Source organism: Acinonyx jubatus, chromosome B3 (genome assembly GCF_027475565.1).
Source record: "Acinonyx jubatus isolate Ajub_Pintada_27869175 chromosome B3, VMU_Ajub_asm_v1.0, whole genome shotgun sequence".
NCBI lineage: Eukaryota > Metazoa > Chordata > Mammalia > Carnivora > Felidae > Acinonyx > Acinonyx jubatus.
In genome coordinates, this window is record NC_069386.1 from 2123232 (window position 1) to 2138013 (window position 14782).

At 59.1% G+C, this 14782-nt stretch overlaps 1 protein-coding gene across 3 annotated transcripts in view; it reads left to right on the forward strand.

Moving 5' to 3' along the window:
• The window catches only part of CFAP161 (cilia and flagella associated protein 161), a 62114-nt gene that overhangs the window by 17933 nt on the left and 29399 nt on the right, over positions 1 to 14782 (forward strand). The window contains exons 10-11 of one of the 3 annotated variants that reach the window (XR_008298922.1): positions 11561 to 11661; positions 11897 to 13821. The exons of 1 other annotated variant lie outside the window; for it this stretch is intronic. The gene's annotated coding sequence lies outside the window, so the exon portion shown is untranslated. Of the gene's footprint in view, positions 1 to 11560; positions 13824 to 14782 lie in introns of those variants that run through there. One more of the 3 variants, XM_053223466.1, reaches the window with a different exon arrangement.

A 14782-nucleotide genomic window follows, 5' to 3' on the forward strand; every position in this document is an offset into this window, starting at 1 on the left:
GGACAGGCAGGGTGTGCAAGTTTGCGTTTCCCTCGGCGGGCGGTGAGGGGTCGCTGCAAGACTCTGGGCAGGAGAGGGACGGACGAGAAAGGAAGGCTGACCCAGAGGGAGCGGTGCGGGGAGACCAAAGACCAGGGGATTTCTGAGTGTAGTCACAGTCCCGAGAGTCTCCAAAGGCCCGAACGTGGGGAGGGCAGAGCCGGCCCTCTAACGGGTTTAGCAGACGAAGTAATTTTTTTCTGCTGTCCCTTCACCAAAGGCAAAAAAAAAAAACCCCAAAACCCCAAAGCAGAAACCATTGCTTTCTCCATCAGTACCTTCACACAGTGTCCTTTGGTACCACTCGGAGCATTTTAAAAAGGGACGTGGCTGCTTTATTGGTAAGAATAACCATTTAGCGTCATCGTAGACGCGGGAGTAATTCAGCATTAACTCAGTTCGCGTGAGGAGAGCCTGGCTGCATTAGTGGGGTCCCTGAGGGGACACCATGTGGTAGGAAAGGCGAGGCGGCTGCCCGCTAGGCAAAGTGTCCGTCGCGGGGACGCACAGACACCCCGGCAGAAACAGCAGGCCCGGGGCTTGACCTGGCGCTCATGGAAGAAACCCCGCGAGGGTCCGCCAAGCACCGCAGACTGTGTTCCTCTGAAGGCTGGGGTGCCGACTCGTCTCCCTCCGACCGGAAGGCAGTGAGCGACCGTGGCCTCAGCGGTCCCAGCTGGTTCGGCCTCGCCTGGACCTCTGACGGGGGGAGGGAGGGGGCCCAGAGCAGAGAAGGGACGCGCCGCGGGGAGGACGAGGGCTGGGTGCTGTGACCGAGGACAGGTCTGGGCTGGTCAGTCTCACCCCGCCCCTACCCCTGGAGTGGAGGTAACAGGGATTACCCTCCCCCCCCACCGGAGGAGGCTGGGGTCGGTTTCCTGGAAAAGCCCCGTCCCCGCCTGCAGTTCTCGGAATGGCCACCAGGTGTCAATGTGGAAACCGCAAACAAGTCCAGGCCGGGCCGTTGCTCAACCCCGAGCCTCGTCTCGAAACACCAGGGAGATTCCAGTTTTAAACGCGTAATTTTAAGAGAGGAAAAAGCGTAAAAGCCCCGTGGCCGTGGCCGGGGTATCCGTTCATTTCCTCCCCTGCGGCGTCCCGGGCACCTGCACCCCACCCCCCACCCCCGACCCGGGGCCAAGCCCAGCCCCTCGGGGACCCCTGGAAGACATTCCCTCTGAAGTCTGGAGTTCTCTCCAGGCCCGCGGACTCCGGAAACGGCCCCGAAGGACGGCAGCCTGACGCGGGAGCCGACCCAAGGCCTGGCTGCTACTTCTCAGCCTCGCCCAGTTCTGGGGCCTCTGGACTTCCTCTCCGAGCCGCCCCCCAGGTTACATGCACGTGGGAAAGGCAGGAGCGGGAGTGGTTCTGGGCCCGGCTCCGGGGCTGTCAGCTCCATGTGGACGCTGGTCACCGCCCGCCCGGGGGGGCCTTGGAAGTCAGCATGAGCCTCTGCCTGCTCCTGGGGTAAAGAAGGGTCCCCCATCAGCCGTCCCGGGGCCTGCCGTGCACCTCAGGTGACCCGGTGCATGCCAGGCGCCCAGGCTCGGGGCCGCATTCCACCCATAACAACGACACTGACCACCGCGCCCTGGGCATCCCGTGGGCATCTCCGCCATCTCGTGCGCCGTCTGGCGTTGCTGCTGACTGGTTCGCGTCTCCCACGCGGCTGTGAGCTCTTCAGACAGAAGCTGCGTGGGCACATACCTCATTTTCTAGAGTTTGTTTATGTATTTTGAGAGACAGAGCAGAGCAGGGGCAGAGAGAGAGAGAGAGAGAGAATCCCAAGCAGGCTCCGCGCAGTCAGCACAGAGCCCGACGCGGGACTGGAACCCACGAGCGGTGAGATCGTGACGCGAACTGAACCCAAGCTGAGCCCCCAGGCGCCCCTCCACGTTCTCGCGTATCAGCCGCTCGGTTTCCCACACGCAGCCCCTGAGACGGGCCCCGTCATGAGCAGTTGACAGAGGGGGGAGCGGAGACACGCAACGGTTGACTCAACGTCCAGCAGCTGAGCAGGGGGCCCCAGACCCAGGCCCAGAGCACGTAACCAGGAAGCTGGACGGCCTCCCAGGCAGGAAGCCCTCTGTGCGGTTTTGTTGGCTCGACGTAAACCCGGAAGATTGGAAATCGATCCGTACAGACCGCGGTGTACGTGGGGAGCGACCACGGCTGTGCATCTAAGTTCTACGTTCAGACCTGCTTTAGACGTGCCGTGGGCGAGGGGGCAGAAGAACCGAGCCTGTGGGGCGCGGTGGCATGAGTAGGGGGGAGGTCGGAGGGGAACCTCTCGGCTCCGTAGCTGTCCAGTCCCGGGCAGCGGGGTGCAGTGGCAGGGGCCATGGAGGAGGACTGGAAGGCGCCGGGAGCCCGTGGTGGGACCACGGGCAGCCGCCCTCTGAGAAGGCCCAGCCCCGGGAGCTCCGTCACCTGTTGTACCTGCACACCGGATGCCGGGTGGGCTTCGTCTTGGGCACCAGCCCTGCGGTGGGGGGGGGGGGGGGGGGGGGGGCAGGGACTTTCTAGAGCTCTGTGCCCAGCAAGACTGGGAGTGTGTCTGATCCAGTGGAGCGGGCGTTAGAGGTGGCCCCTGTATCCGTGAGGGGGCCAGTCACTTGGGTCCCAGTGACTTTCTGAAAAGACCCCCAGTTCCTGCAGCCCCTCTGGGCCCCGTAGGGCCATCGGGGGGCCCGGCACTGGGGTTGCGGGCTCCGTCTGGGAGCCGAGAGCAGCAGGCTGACTGAGCCAGGGCTCCAGCCCAGAACGCTGGCCCCGGGTGCTCCCGGCCCCACCTTACGGCGGGCACTCCCTCCCCCAGAGGGAGTGGGCACGGAGTGTCCTGAAGCTGTCCCCAGCTGCTGGGCAGGAGCCTCCTCCCTTCCCCCCTCCCTGCAACGTCTCTGCGCTGTGTTATTGTTGGCCGACGTGAGCAGGGTTGAACACGGGCCGAGCATCTGCTCATGTCTCCTGAATGTGCTCCCGAGCAGACGGGCAGGAAGCGTCACCACCCTTGAGCTGAAGCCCCAGGGCCGGGGAGCAGCCACACCAGGACGCTGCCCGGCTTGCTGGGGGGCTGGGGGGATCCCCTGAGCTGGGGGGAGCGCTGGGAGGGAGGCGGGACAGCCCTCTTGGCTCCACATCCTTTCCCTCTTCCCCAGAAGGGACAAGGCTACATGTCAGGGACATTCAACAGAGGACAGGGGTGGCCGGGGTGGGCGGGAGGGGCCGCGGAGCCCCCACCCCTACTCCTAGGACAGGCGTGGGCGCGGGGCGTGCCCGAGTGTGGGTTCCTCAGGAAGCAGAGCCTGTGACAAAGATGTGAGCGCGAGCATTTATCTGACGTGCGTGCATCTGTGGGGCTGGGAAGCAGGGGGAGCGGAAAGCGAGTCGAGTGCCTCTGAGTCAGCAGGTGATGGACATGGAGGGCAACCGGGACTCCCTCCCACTGAGGGACCTGGGAGACGGGGGGGGGGGGGGGGGGGGGAGCCTCAGGGACCCGCCTGGGGGGCGAGCATGGTCCCGCACGCCCACCTGCCACTGACTGAGGGCAGCTCCGGGCATCGGCTTCCCGGCTTTCCTGGCCCTGCGTACAGCAGGCGGGGAGGGAGCCCAGGGTGCTCGCGGTGGGGACACACAGGGACTGTGGGCAGGACGGGACAGCCCGTGCCGCGAGGGGAAAGGCCCATCGGGTAGTTGGGGTGTTGACCTGTGGTCAGATCCCCCCATTCACGGTCTCCTGCCCCCCCCACCCCCTTACAGGATGTACGCTCCTGTCTGCCTGGCTTTGCCTCTGTCTTCCTCTCCTTTGCCCCTCGTACCTGCCTCTCCTCTGCTTTCACACGTAGCCCAAGCCCCGGCATGGGGCTTCCTCCTTCCCTTCATCCTGTCCTGCGGGCTACCTCCCTCCTGTCCCCTGGGGGAAGACTCCGAGGCTCCCTTGGGCGGGGAAAGTGGCCTTCGACCGCTGACCACTCGAACGCAGACTCAGTTGGGCAGGCACAGTGTTACTTTCCCTTGTCACACCCAATCCCTGCCCGCTCTCTGCTGGCGGGACACCCTGGGGGGGGTCCTCTCCTCCTCCTTATCGAGGGACAGTCCCTCCCTGAGAGCCACTGCAGGGAGACAGCTCCTGGGTTCTCCGCCTTGGATCCTTCTGCCTTGGGGTTTCTGCTGAGACCTTTGGGGGACCCCCCCACTCCCGGGGACTCACCGGGACGCTGCTGCTGAAGGAAACGTGTCCCTCCTCCCACCGAGGCTCACTCTCAGCCCCCGATCAGCCCCCCTTTCTTCTGGGCTCTGCCTGCCGAGGTCTGCATGCTCTTCTGGGACCCCCGCCGAAGTGACCCCGCACCCTGTTTTCGTGCGTGGTTTCCATCTGGCCCGCTGGCTGCCGTGGATGCTTCGAGTCCCTCGGACTCTGGGAGTGTAGGCCTATCCCAGGGTGGCTGTCTCTCGTTACCGTCAAAGCAGGCGGGTGCTTTCTCCTCAGTGCCCCCCTCCCCAGGGGCCCCTCCCCTGCCTGGCACCCAATCCAGGACTCCAGGGTAACTCTCCGGTCTAGCGAGGGGACACCACGAGCCGTCACGGCGGTGTCCCTGGAGAGCATCCCCGTGCCCGGTATTTAGCTGAGGCTCAGCACGTGTTTGCTGAGTGGCTGAACGAGCCCTTTGGGTTTGGCCAGGTGCCATCTGGGGCCAGGAGGGCTCCCTGGGGTGTGCCCACTGAGCGGGACGCTTGCACCAGGACCTCGGAGGAATCTGTAACTGAGGCTGGTGTTGAGGGCCGGGGCCAGCCCCCTGCCTCCTCTTCGGTGTTTGTGGATTATCATACTCAGGGGAAACGGGGGCTCGGGGCTGGGCCAGTAGCCTTGAGTCCAGGACGGTGGGGCTGTGTGTCCCATGTCCGCAGAAGTCAGCGTGGACCGGGGGAGGGCACTTTAAAATGAAGTGTGGGCGCCTGGGTGGCTCTGTCGGTTAAGCGTCCGACTTGAGCTCAGGTCATGATCCCACGTTTCATGGGTTCGAGCCCCGCGTCGGGCTCTGTGCTGACAGCTCGGAGCTTGGAGCCTCCTTCTGCTTGGGATTCTCTGTCTCTCTCTCTCTCCGTCTCTCTCCTCTCTCCTGCTTGCACGCTCTCTCAAAATAAATACTAAAAAGAAAAGAAAAGACAAGTTGGGGACGAAACGGCTGTTTCAACGAAATGGTTTCATTTTGAGGCTTGTTCATTGACTCACTCACTCGTTCATCGAGGCCCTGGCTGTGGCCCAGGCGTTGGGGACACAAGAGTCAGGCAGATGGACCCTGGCCGGCGTGTTCCTTTCGGACTTGCCCTTGGTGCTGGCCCCACGCACGTGCACCAGACAGAACAGGGAACGCTTGCTCCCCACGAGTGGTTCCTCCCGCAGCCCCCTCGCTCTGTGCTCCCTTCGGACCACCGGCTGTGATGCCTACCTTTAACGTGGGCTCCTGGCCACGGGGATTCCGAGAGCGGTGCCTCGGTGGTACAGTTTGGAGAACTTTGCAGCTTCTGTGATTTTCTTCACCAAGTCCTACCTTCCCGTAAAGGGCTGGCAAGGAAGGGGCTCGTCAGTTGGCCTCCAACCCTGGATTCTTATTCTAACGCAACGATTCAAAAGTCCCCTTTGGTAAAATTGTTGATCTCTGGTTTGCCCCCACCGTCTTTCCCTACCCCCGCGAGGGCATCTGGGGTGCACGGGGGCTCCCCAGGTGTGCCTGACAGCAGGGACCAAGAGGGTGTGACTGGATGTCCTTGCCTCGGCGAGCTGCCCTGTTAGATCGTCGCTGAGCCCTACCCCGGGGACCTGGTCCTCCTGGGCTGGTGACCGATGAGGGGTGACGCCCCCCTCCCCGCCGACATCCTGCGGATATGGGCGATGGGAGTGTGAGGCCACAGTGATTAGTGATCTGGTGTCTCTGCTGGCCTGGTCGGGACGTCACGGTCCTTGCTGGCTGGCCCAGCGTCAGCTCAGATCTCAACAGAGCTGTGGCTGTCCTGATATCTTCAGGTACAGGCTACCAGCCAACTTCTGCTTGTCCTTTTCTAGACATTGGAACTTTCTTTTTTTTAATTAAAAAAATTTTTTTTAATGTTTATTTTTGAGAGACAGATCGAGAGAGCGAGAGCGCGAGAGAGACAGAGTGTGAGTGGAGGAGGGGCAGAGAGAGAGGGAGACACAGAACCTGAAGCGGGCTCCAGACTCTGAGCCATCAGCACAGAGCCCGACGCAGGGCTCGAACCCACGAACCGTGAGATCGTGACCTGAGCCGAAGTCGGACGCTCGACCGACTGAGCCCCCCAGGCGTCCCAGGACATTGGAACTTCTGGGGGGCGTAGCACAAGGGAATGGGAAACAGCTCATTACCACTAAGCTCGAGGACCATGTCCCTAGTCCGGAGGCAGCTCCCGTTCACACTGATGTGGTTCCCTCTGGGCCGTGCGGACCGTGACTTCGCGATGGCCAGACGCGGGAGGAGTCCCGCGTGAACTGGGCAAAATTACTTTCCTCATCTTCCCTCAAACCTCAAGACCAACCTATCAGCCCCCTCCCCCCCTTTCCTGGCCTGTCTCCCCTCACGTCCATTCCGATTCCGTGTCTCCCTCTCTCTCTGCCCCTCCCCCGCTCACACTCCCTCTGTCTCTCTGTCTCAAAAATAAATAAACATTAAAAAAAAAAAAAAGGAAAGAAAGCCATCAGTAGCGGAACCGAGATGCTGTTGTAACAAGATCCAGAGACACGTGGCCCTCCACACGCGAGGAGACCGGCGGCCCCGGCCCGCGGTGGTCACATGCCGGTGAGACCGGTCGCCTGCGGTGACCTGGAAGGTGCCTGGGCTCCCGATGGGCTCACAGATTCAGGGGAGGAGGTTGGGTTGGGACGGAGTCCGGAGTCCACTAGTCCCAGCCGGTTGTCCCTGGCTGCTTAACAAGGTGCGACTGGGGAGACGTGGCCTCCCGAAGGGACTGATTTCCCATAGCAATGCAAGGGAATGAAGGAAATCGGAAAAAACTAACTGCCTCTCGGCCATAAAGTCAGAAACTGGATGAGGCGAGACCTTGAGGGTCCAAAGGGAAATGTCAGACTGAGGGTGCGGTGCCCCGGGTGGTGCCCAGTCGGAACCAGGGAGGAGCTCAGATTAAGGGTGAGGCTCTAACACCTGTTGAAACTCTCCCCCCCCCACCTCTCTCCCTATTGCCTTAAAGCAGCCACTCTCGCACGGAGGGAAGAGGCTTAGGGGCCAGGAATGAAGGAATAAGGCCGATCTGGGAACCAAGTCTTGAAAGAACATTGGGTGTGGTTCCTGGACTTGAAACTACCACTGAGTTTCAGAGTTGTACTGCCAGAAACAAAGATCCTTCCTTACAAAAGCCTGCGATTCTTGGAGACCGTTAACTCTCTAGCTGCCCCGAGACCCCCGCCGTGCATGGGCAGCGCGCAGGCTGGGGCGTCTTTGCGGCCCCCGTGGGGGACGTGCTTTCCAAAGCCCGCCTCGGATGAGGCCGAGGGAGCAGAGGAAGAGGAAGAACCTTCCAGAATATGTCCTTGGAGAGCAGTGAATAAGGCAGTGCCCTCCCCAAAGCAGAATGAAGGGCTAATCCCGGAACATTCTCCGTCCTCAGGTTGGAAGGCTTCCCGGCGGCCGCCCGGTAGGATTTCAGAATTTCTGTGGACCAGTGATTGCTGGGGGTCTCCTAGTTTTCTCTGCTCTGAAAGGGACTCTTTCTGGATATTGCTGTGTCCCTGAAGCATCACTGAGTACCGGGTGTGTGGGACAGGCCTGAGTGTCTGCAGCAGAGACCTTTTGGCCCACAAGCCTGACATACTGACTCTCTGGCCCTGTAAGGAGAAGCCTGCTGATGCTTGTTCTAGAAAGATAGGCCTCTGGACCAGGAGGAGCCACAGTCGACCTGATGCATCGGCCAGAGATTCTGATCTCCCAAGCAGGGCGCTGAGGTTGGATGGGACCGTGGGTTGTCGTCCACGGAGTGGGAGTGTTTTGTTTGTGGGGAAAAGAGGGCAGCAAGGGGTGTCGGTGACCCGACACGGGGACATTGGGTGCTCACTGAATATCATGTGCTCTTTCTAGCTGCCTTGAGGTTGGGCCTGGTTGGGGGGGGGGTGCGATGTAGACGGTAAGTCACGAGTAGAAATGACATGCATCACTTCAACCTGAGACAGTGAAAGGCCCCTGTCTGGTCCCCCATGCTGTCTCGTCCCCGTCATGGAGCTCTGGAGGGGACACGTCGTGATGGTGGGGGCACAAGAAAGGGACGGTCTGGTGCCCTACATGCTGCCTTGAAGAGGAGCCTGACATACATCAGACTCTGTGGGGATGAGGAAGAAACTTCTTTGGGGTTACGTGCTGAGATTTGAGGATTAATTTCTCTCCAAAATTGCCATTCTGACTGGTAGAGAGTACATCTCACCCACGTCATAATTCAAATAAAATTGAGTTTATACTTGTAGACAGTTGGTATTCAATGACACAGTTTTATATCTGTCATTAATAGCTCCTGTCCTGTGTAAAATGGTCTTTGAAAAGGCGACTTTTAAGAGCTTCCTTGTATTTCCCGGAGTTATTTCATTGATCATGTACCGTGCTTGGGAAGGTATGGTGAGAAAGACAAGTTCATTCACTGCCGGTAAAAGAGGAATTTAATGTAGTTTTTCAATTTTTTAAATGTCTATTTATTTTTGAGAGAGAGAGAGAGAGAGAGAATGGGCGAGCGGGAGAGGGCCCAAAGGAGGGAGACAGGATCTGAAGCAGGCTCCACACAGTGAGCACAGAGCCTGACATGGCTCTCGAACTCACGAACCATGAGATCATGACCTGAGCTGAAATCAAGAGTTGGCCAGTTAACCAACTGAGGCCACCCAGGCGCCCCGATGTAGTTCTTCTGATACGCAACTTAACAACCTGTGTATCCCCTTTGACCCAGTAATTCTATTTCTGGAAACTCACTCTAGGGAAGCAGGGGATGTGGGCAACACTGGATGGGTGACGATTTTTGTTCTAGCTTTATTTATAATGTCAAAGCTGGGAAGGATCTAACTGTGCAACAGTAGCCAAATAGTTACATAAGGAAGACCCTGTCTCCGGCCATTGCCTGCTCGTTGATGTGGCTTGTTTAGATCAGACGCCTGCGGCCAGGACACAGAACGTGGATCCGATGTCACAGCTGGCGGATTGGATGTCTCTGCCTTCGCACCACACCGATTCATCCCTTGCCGGTGGCCTTCGATCACGGACGAGGCGGGCCAAACCCCGTCCCCTTCTTGTCCCTTGGCAACGCATGACTTCTGGCTGCAAAGAGTCTCCACATGGTCTCTTGGACATCAAGCGGCGACAGCCCAACATTTGGTTACATAAAGTGCAAATGAATCATGAACACATGGATTATATTTCCGCTCAAGTTGAACGGGGATTTCAACTTATGGGAAATGGACTGTGGGCTGCACAAGTTAGCGCTAGGTTTTGGGAAATCGTTTGAATGGCTGACCCGATCTTCAGTCCGTTTGTGTCCATGTGCCGTCCCTCCCCCACCCCCCCCGCCCAGGTCCCCTCCTTAGCACCCTAGAAATGGCAGCTGTTCAACTCCAGGGGCCTCCGGGAAAGAAGGGAGGCCAAGTGAATTTGCCAGAGGTTCCCGGGGTTTGTTTGTTCGGACCCAAAGCCAGTGAAGATTAAGTAAGATGCAGAATGGACCCTCCCTTCCCCTTGGCTTCTGTGCTGGAACTTCTAAAATGTTTCTATCTCTTTCTTCAGTGTCTTTCCTGCCTTGCTGTTGTGTGTCTCGTCCATTCCACGGCTCCCCCGCCCCTGTGGTGGAATTTCTAGGTTATTTTCCACCTGAGCCCTTGGCTTTGACTGCCGTCTATACACTGATGATGGTCGGATGGCTGTCCCCCAGCCCCCGTCTCGCTCCTGACCTCCAGTCCCTGCGTCCACGTGCCCACCAGACACCTCTCCCCTCTGCGCTCCCCCGGAAACTCCAAACCCCCTCATGCAAACTGCCCTCATTCCAGCTGCTCCCCTGCGCTCGCTATTTTTGCACCTGGAAGCACCAATCGTTTAGCCACCGGCCCCACTATTTAATTCGTTCAGAGAAGTCTGAGTTCTCACTGTGTGCCAGCCACTGAGTTAGGTATGGGGACACAGAGGGGAAGAACACCTAGTTCTTGCCCTCAACATACTGACAACCCGGTGGGGTGGGTGGATATGGAGGCCAATGATTATAGGACACGGGGAGCACGGCATTGGGAGTGCACAGCGGGTCTCATGCGGCCCAGATCACACTGGTGGGGCGGCGGGGTGAGGGGGGGACCAGGGGTTCCAAGGGGGGATTTAGAAAGGTGATGCCCAGGTGGTGGGTGAAAGGATGAGGTAAAGAAACTGGGTGGGGTGGAGGGGAGGGAGCCGTGCAACATCCTGGAGGTGAGGAGTAGTATGCTCGGGGGAGCGGGCCTGGGCAGGGGTATCTAGTGGGGCTGCAGGGGGCACAGGGGCCTGAGAACGGAGGTCTTACGTCCCCGGTTCATAGGTTTGGGTTTTATCGGGTAGCTTATGTGGACTCTCGGAGGAGTGTTACGTACACGGTGTAAAGGCTGAGTTTCTGTGTCTGTGGGGGAGGATATACTTGGGGCAGAGGAAGGTAGGGAAGCCAGGAGACTCTGGGGGTACCCTGGCCCCATGGTAGGGGAGCCTCAACCAGGAAGCGGCAAAGGGAACCGAGAGAAGTCACTGTGCCTGAGAGCTGTTCAGAACACACACTGGCGAGACTTAAAAGTAGAATTAAGGTGGGGCACCCCGGGGGGCTCCATCGGTGAAGCGTCCGACTTCGGCTCAGGTCACGATCTCGCGGTTCGTGGGTTCGAGCCCCGCGTCGGGCTCTGCGCTGACAGCTCGGAGCCTGGAGCCTGCTTTGGATTCCGTATCTCCCTCCCTCTCTCGCTCTGTTCCTCCCCCGCTCATGCTCTGTTTCTCCGTCTCTCGAAAACGAATACGCGTTAAAAAAATTAGAAATAAAAAACAGTAGAAATAAGGAAAAGCAGGAGTCGGGGTTAGTTGCGGGTGCTCGGCTGGGTGATGGGGAGCACAGTGATGGTGTCGGGAGGGAAAGCACTGGGGGTCTCAGAAACGATCTCCATGTGTCTACTGGTGCTTCCTGAAGGCATCCTGTTTCCAGCCCCGTTCTGTGGTGCACTCAGTCCCTCGGTTCAGACAGGCCCGCCTTCCAGCTCTTCTGACCTTCAGATCAACCCACGAGCCCAGGGCTCCTCTGACCTGATGGTGTGGGGTCTGTGCCTGCTTCTGTGCTCCCAAATCTCCCAGGGAAAGACGTATCCTAAACCCCACTCCACGACAACGTGGCAGCCTCTGACCCCTCCCTGCCCCGTCATTCTCCCTTCGAAAACTCCTGAGGACGCAGCCTGGCTGCTGTTCAGTGGCTGTCTGCTGAATGCATCTTGGGAAGAGGTGAAAATTGTCCTTTCTGATTATAGAATGGAGATTCGATGCGTTCAAGAAATGAGGACACCCTGGAGGGCATCTGAGCCTTGACTCTGTGACACCTGTTACCAGCGTGGTCTCAGGCCTTCTGCTGGTATGATGTAGGGCTGTAGCGACCTCTCTGGGCCCTATCTGCCTATTGGGTGAGCGGGGAGCTCTGCCTGTGGTGCAGCAGCCTGGAGCAGGGGCCAGTGACCCAAGGTGGAGGCTCAGGCCTTCCAGAAGCGAGTGCGGGGGAAGGGCCGTGAAAGCGTGGGCAGCGGTGGGAATGGCAATGGGGGGCCGTGGCAAGGAGCCCAGATGTGAGGCCGTCCTCTGTTCGTCAGCAGGGCAGAATGAATGTCAGCTGCAGGTGGGGTCCTCGCGGAGGCCAAGGACAGAAGGAGGAGACACAGGTGTCGGGGACGCGGGCCCTGGGCTTTACGACTCGACTCTTGGGCCTTCCTTGAGAACTGAGCTCTGGCCTTTGGCTCCAATCACCTTGGAGAGGAGACCTGGCCCGGGGGGACCGGTGGCCTCTTTCGGGTTGGCATCCATGCAAGTACGAGAAGTTGCCCTTGGAGAGGGGGGGCTCACACAGTCGTCCTGTGTCCCCGGCTTGACATTCTCTGTCCAAACTCCATCTCAGCGCTCCCGCCAAGCCTCTGCCTCCCCCGGGCGTCCCTGGCTGGGCCCACGGAGGATTCTCTCCCTTTAGGGCTGAACTGACTTGAGGCGCTGAACCGACCGGATCCTCTGGGTGGCGGTTCCTTCCCTACGCATCCTAGCAAGGGAGCGTGAGGACGTGAGGGCCCAGGGCTTACCGTGCCGCTTTGGTGCCGGTTCAGGCTCCCGGGTCATTCCTGTGCCCGTCCCCTCTCTGCGGTCCCCTATGCTTCCCGTGCCCCTGCACGGGCTGGGACTGCAGTCACTGTCCTTCTGGCTCCCTGTGCTACAACAGATGGCCTGGGCGCCCCTCCACGGCCGGTCAGCCAGCCAGAGAGCGGCCACCGGAACCTGCTGATAACTTGTCTGTTCCTTCCCTGCCTTCCGGTCCAAGTCGGAGGACATAGCCGAGCCTCGAGGGACGCATTCTGCCACGTGGTGCTGACCACGTGGGCTTAATGAAGACAGGTGAGGGTCAGGAGCGATTGGCACAGAGCGGATACTCGGCGCTAAGTAACTGTCACCGCCGTCACCACCACCACCATCGTTCATTACAACTACTTGTCTATCACCCCTCCATCTCGCGCGGTCCGGGCCCGGTGTAGACGATCCCGCCATCATATGGACTCAATCACTGTGGCCGACAAGTGCGTCTAGAATCCAAGGGCTCCCCCTCCAGAGCGGAGGCAGCATGCTTCCTACCTGGAAAGAGAGAAGACAAGCTGTGTTGTCCAGCGGGGGGGGGAAGCCCTGATTTCCGAGGGTCACTGAGTTCGGGCCATCAGTGGTCAGTCTGGAGCCGGGAAGAGGTTGGGGGAAAAGAGTGACGTGGGGCCGCAGGGGCAGAGCTCGGGGGTCCCGAGAATGGCCTCACGAGTGCAGTTCCTGTCCTGCAGGAGATGACTCGGGTCAGACCCGGGAGAAGGGAAGAGAGGGCTCCTGGTACGTGCTGTGCCCGGCTTGGTGCAGGGGTCTGGTGGGGAAGACCCTGTCACCTTCCACGGACGTCCTGGTGCCAGACAGTATTGTGACTTTCTTCCCTGTGACCTACGCTTGCTTCTGGGTTGCTCCTGGGGGCTCACACACGGCCAACTTAGTGATGGCCGCAGACAGATAATGATAAAATGATTATAATGTGTATCATGCGCGTGCACACACACACACACACACACACACACACACACACACACGGCAAAGCTTTTACATTAAAACAATAGATGTCTTCCAGAATAAAGGGAAGCTTGTATACCTCTGGGCCCGCAGAAAATATTTCAGGATAAATTAAAAACGTAAGAGGTGGGGAGATACTTCGGGATGTGCTTTCAAAAGCACAGAGTGTGTGAAGGCTTGACGAAGCGGGGTCCTGCCTGTCTCCGCGACGTCCCGGGATGTGTCCCTGCGTGGGGAGACTGTGAACAAAGCAGACCGACCGGGGCATCGTTGGGCTTCCCTCTCTGATGTTAGCGCGCGGCAGAGTGGTCACCAAGGGTGGTAGAAAGGGATCTTGGGGACAGAGGACTGGTCGGGATGGGCGGTCTTTACAACCCTGGCCATCGCCGTGATCGTTGTCTTTGGACGCGTCATTTTCCCTCCCGCCTCGGAGTCCCACGCGTGGATGAGATGGGCGCTTTAGGACAGAGGTTTGCAGACGTGCTCGGCTGACCTCGGGGTGGGGGGCTGCTGAGGAGTGGTAAGGGGGGGGGCTGGGGCCAGAGATGCAGCCTAGCCATCCGGTCCTCAGCCAGACCAACTTCACGTCCACTGTCATCGTTTTATCTGCTAACGTTCCGTGTAGATGTCTGAGAAACGGGGATCTGGTCCTCCTAGAAGTTAGCAAGCCACACAGCTTAGCTCGTCCCTCGTCCCTCCGGCGTGTTCTCTCGGGCTTAGAGTGGGTTCCCGTCTGGGGGCCCAGGAGCAAGTCCTCTGCCCATTCGTTCGTGATTGAGAACCGGACAGGCACTTTTTTGGTCTTTACCGAAGAACGATGGGTGTGTCGCCCCCAACGTGTCCTACCTCTGGGACCCCAGCAGGCCCCCCGCCCGCCTCTCTGAGGCCTTCATTTCCACACCTGTAGAATGGGGAGTCGGCCATCACGTCCTGTGGTTAACAGTGAAGCGGGCTGTGTGGTTTCCGGAGCTGCGGCAGACGACCTGACAGGACTTCGGGACTTGCTCTTGGTATTTGGGAGCCCCAAAGCTCCAGGCTGAAGAATCAGTGGGTCTTTTGTCCTTCTCTGAACGGTACAGGAGGCTCATTTTGTCCCTAAAATAGATGTCCAAAAACTATAAATGCCCTAAAGTGGTATATTAGCCTGTCTCTAGAATTTTCTGAGTACAAAAGTAAATTTCAAAGCCAGTGAACATTTCGAAATGAATGGGCTACTTGACAGGGACGTTTCATCCTTGGGCACAGTTACCGTCCCCGGGGATGAAGGCGTTCAGGTGAATAATTACACATTAGACTGAAAAAAGAGTTTGCTGGCTTTCACCGAGCCAGTCCAGGCGCCCTTGGGGTCACTGTCGTGCAGGCGGTCCCATGTCCCTCTACGCAGCGTGGCCGCACCGTCT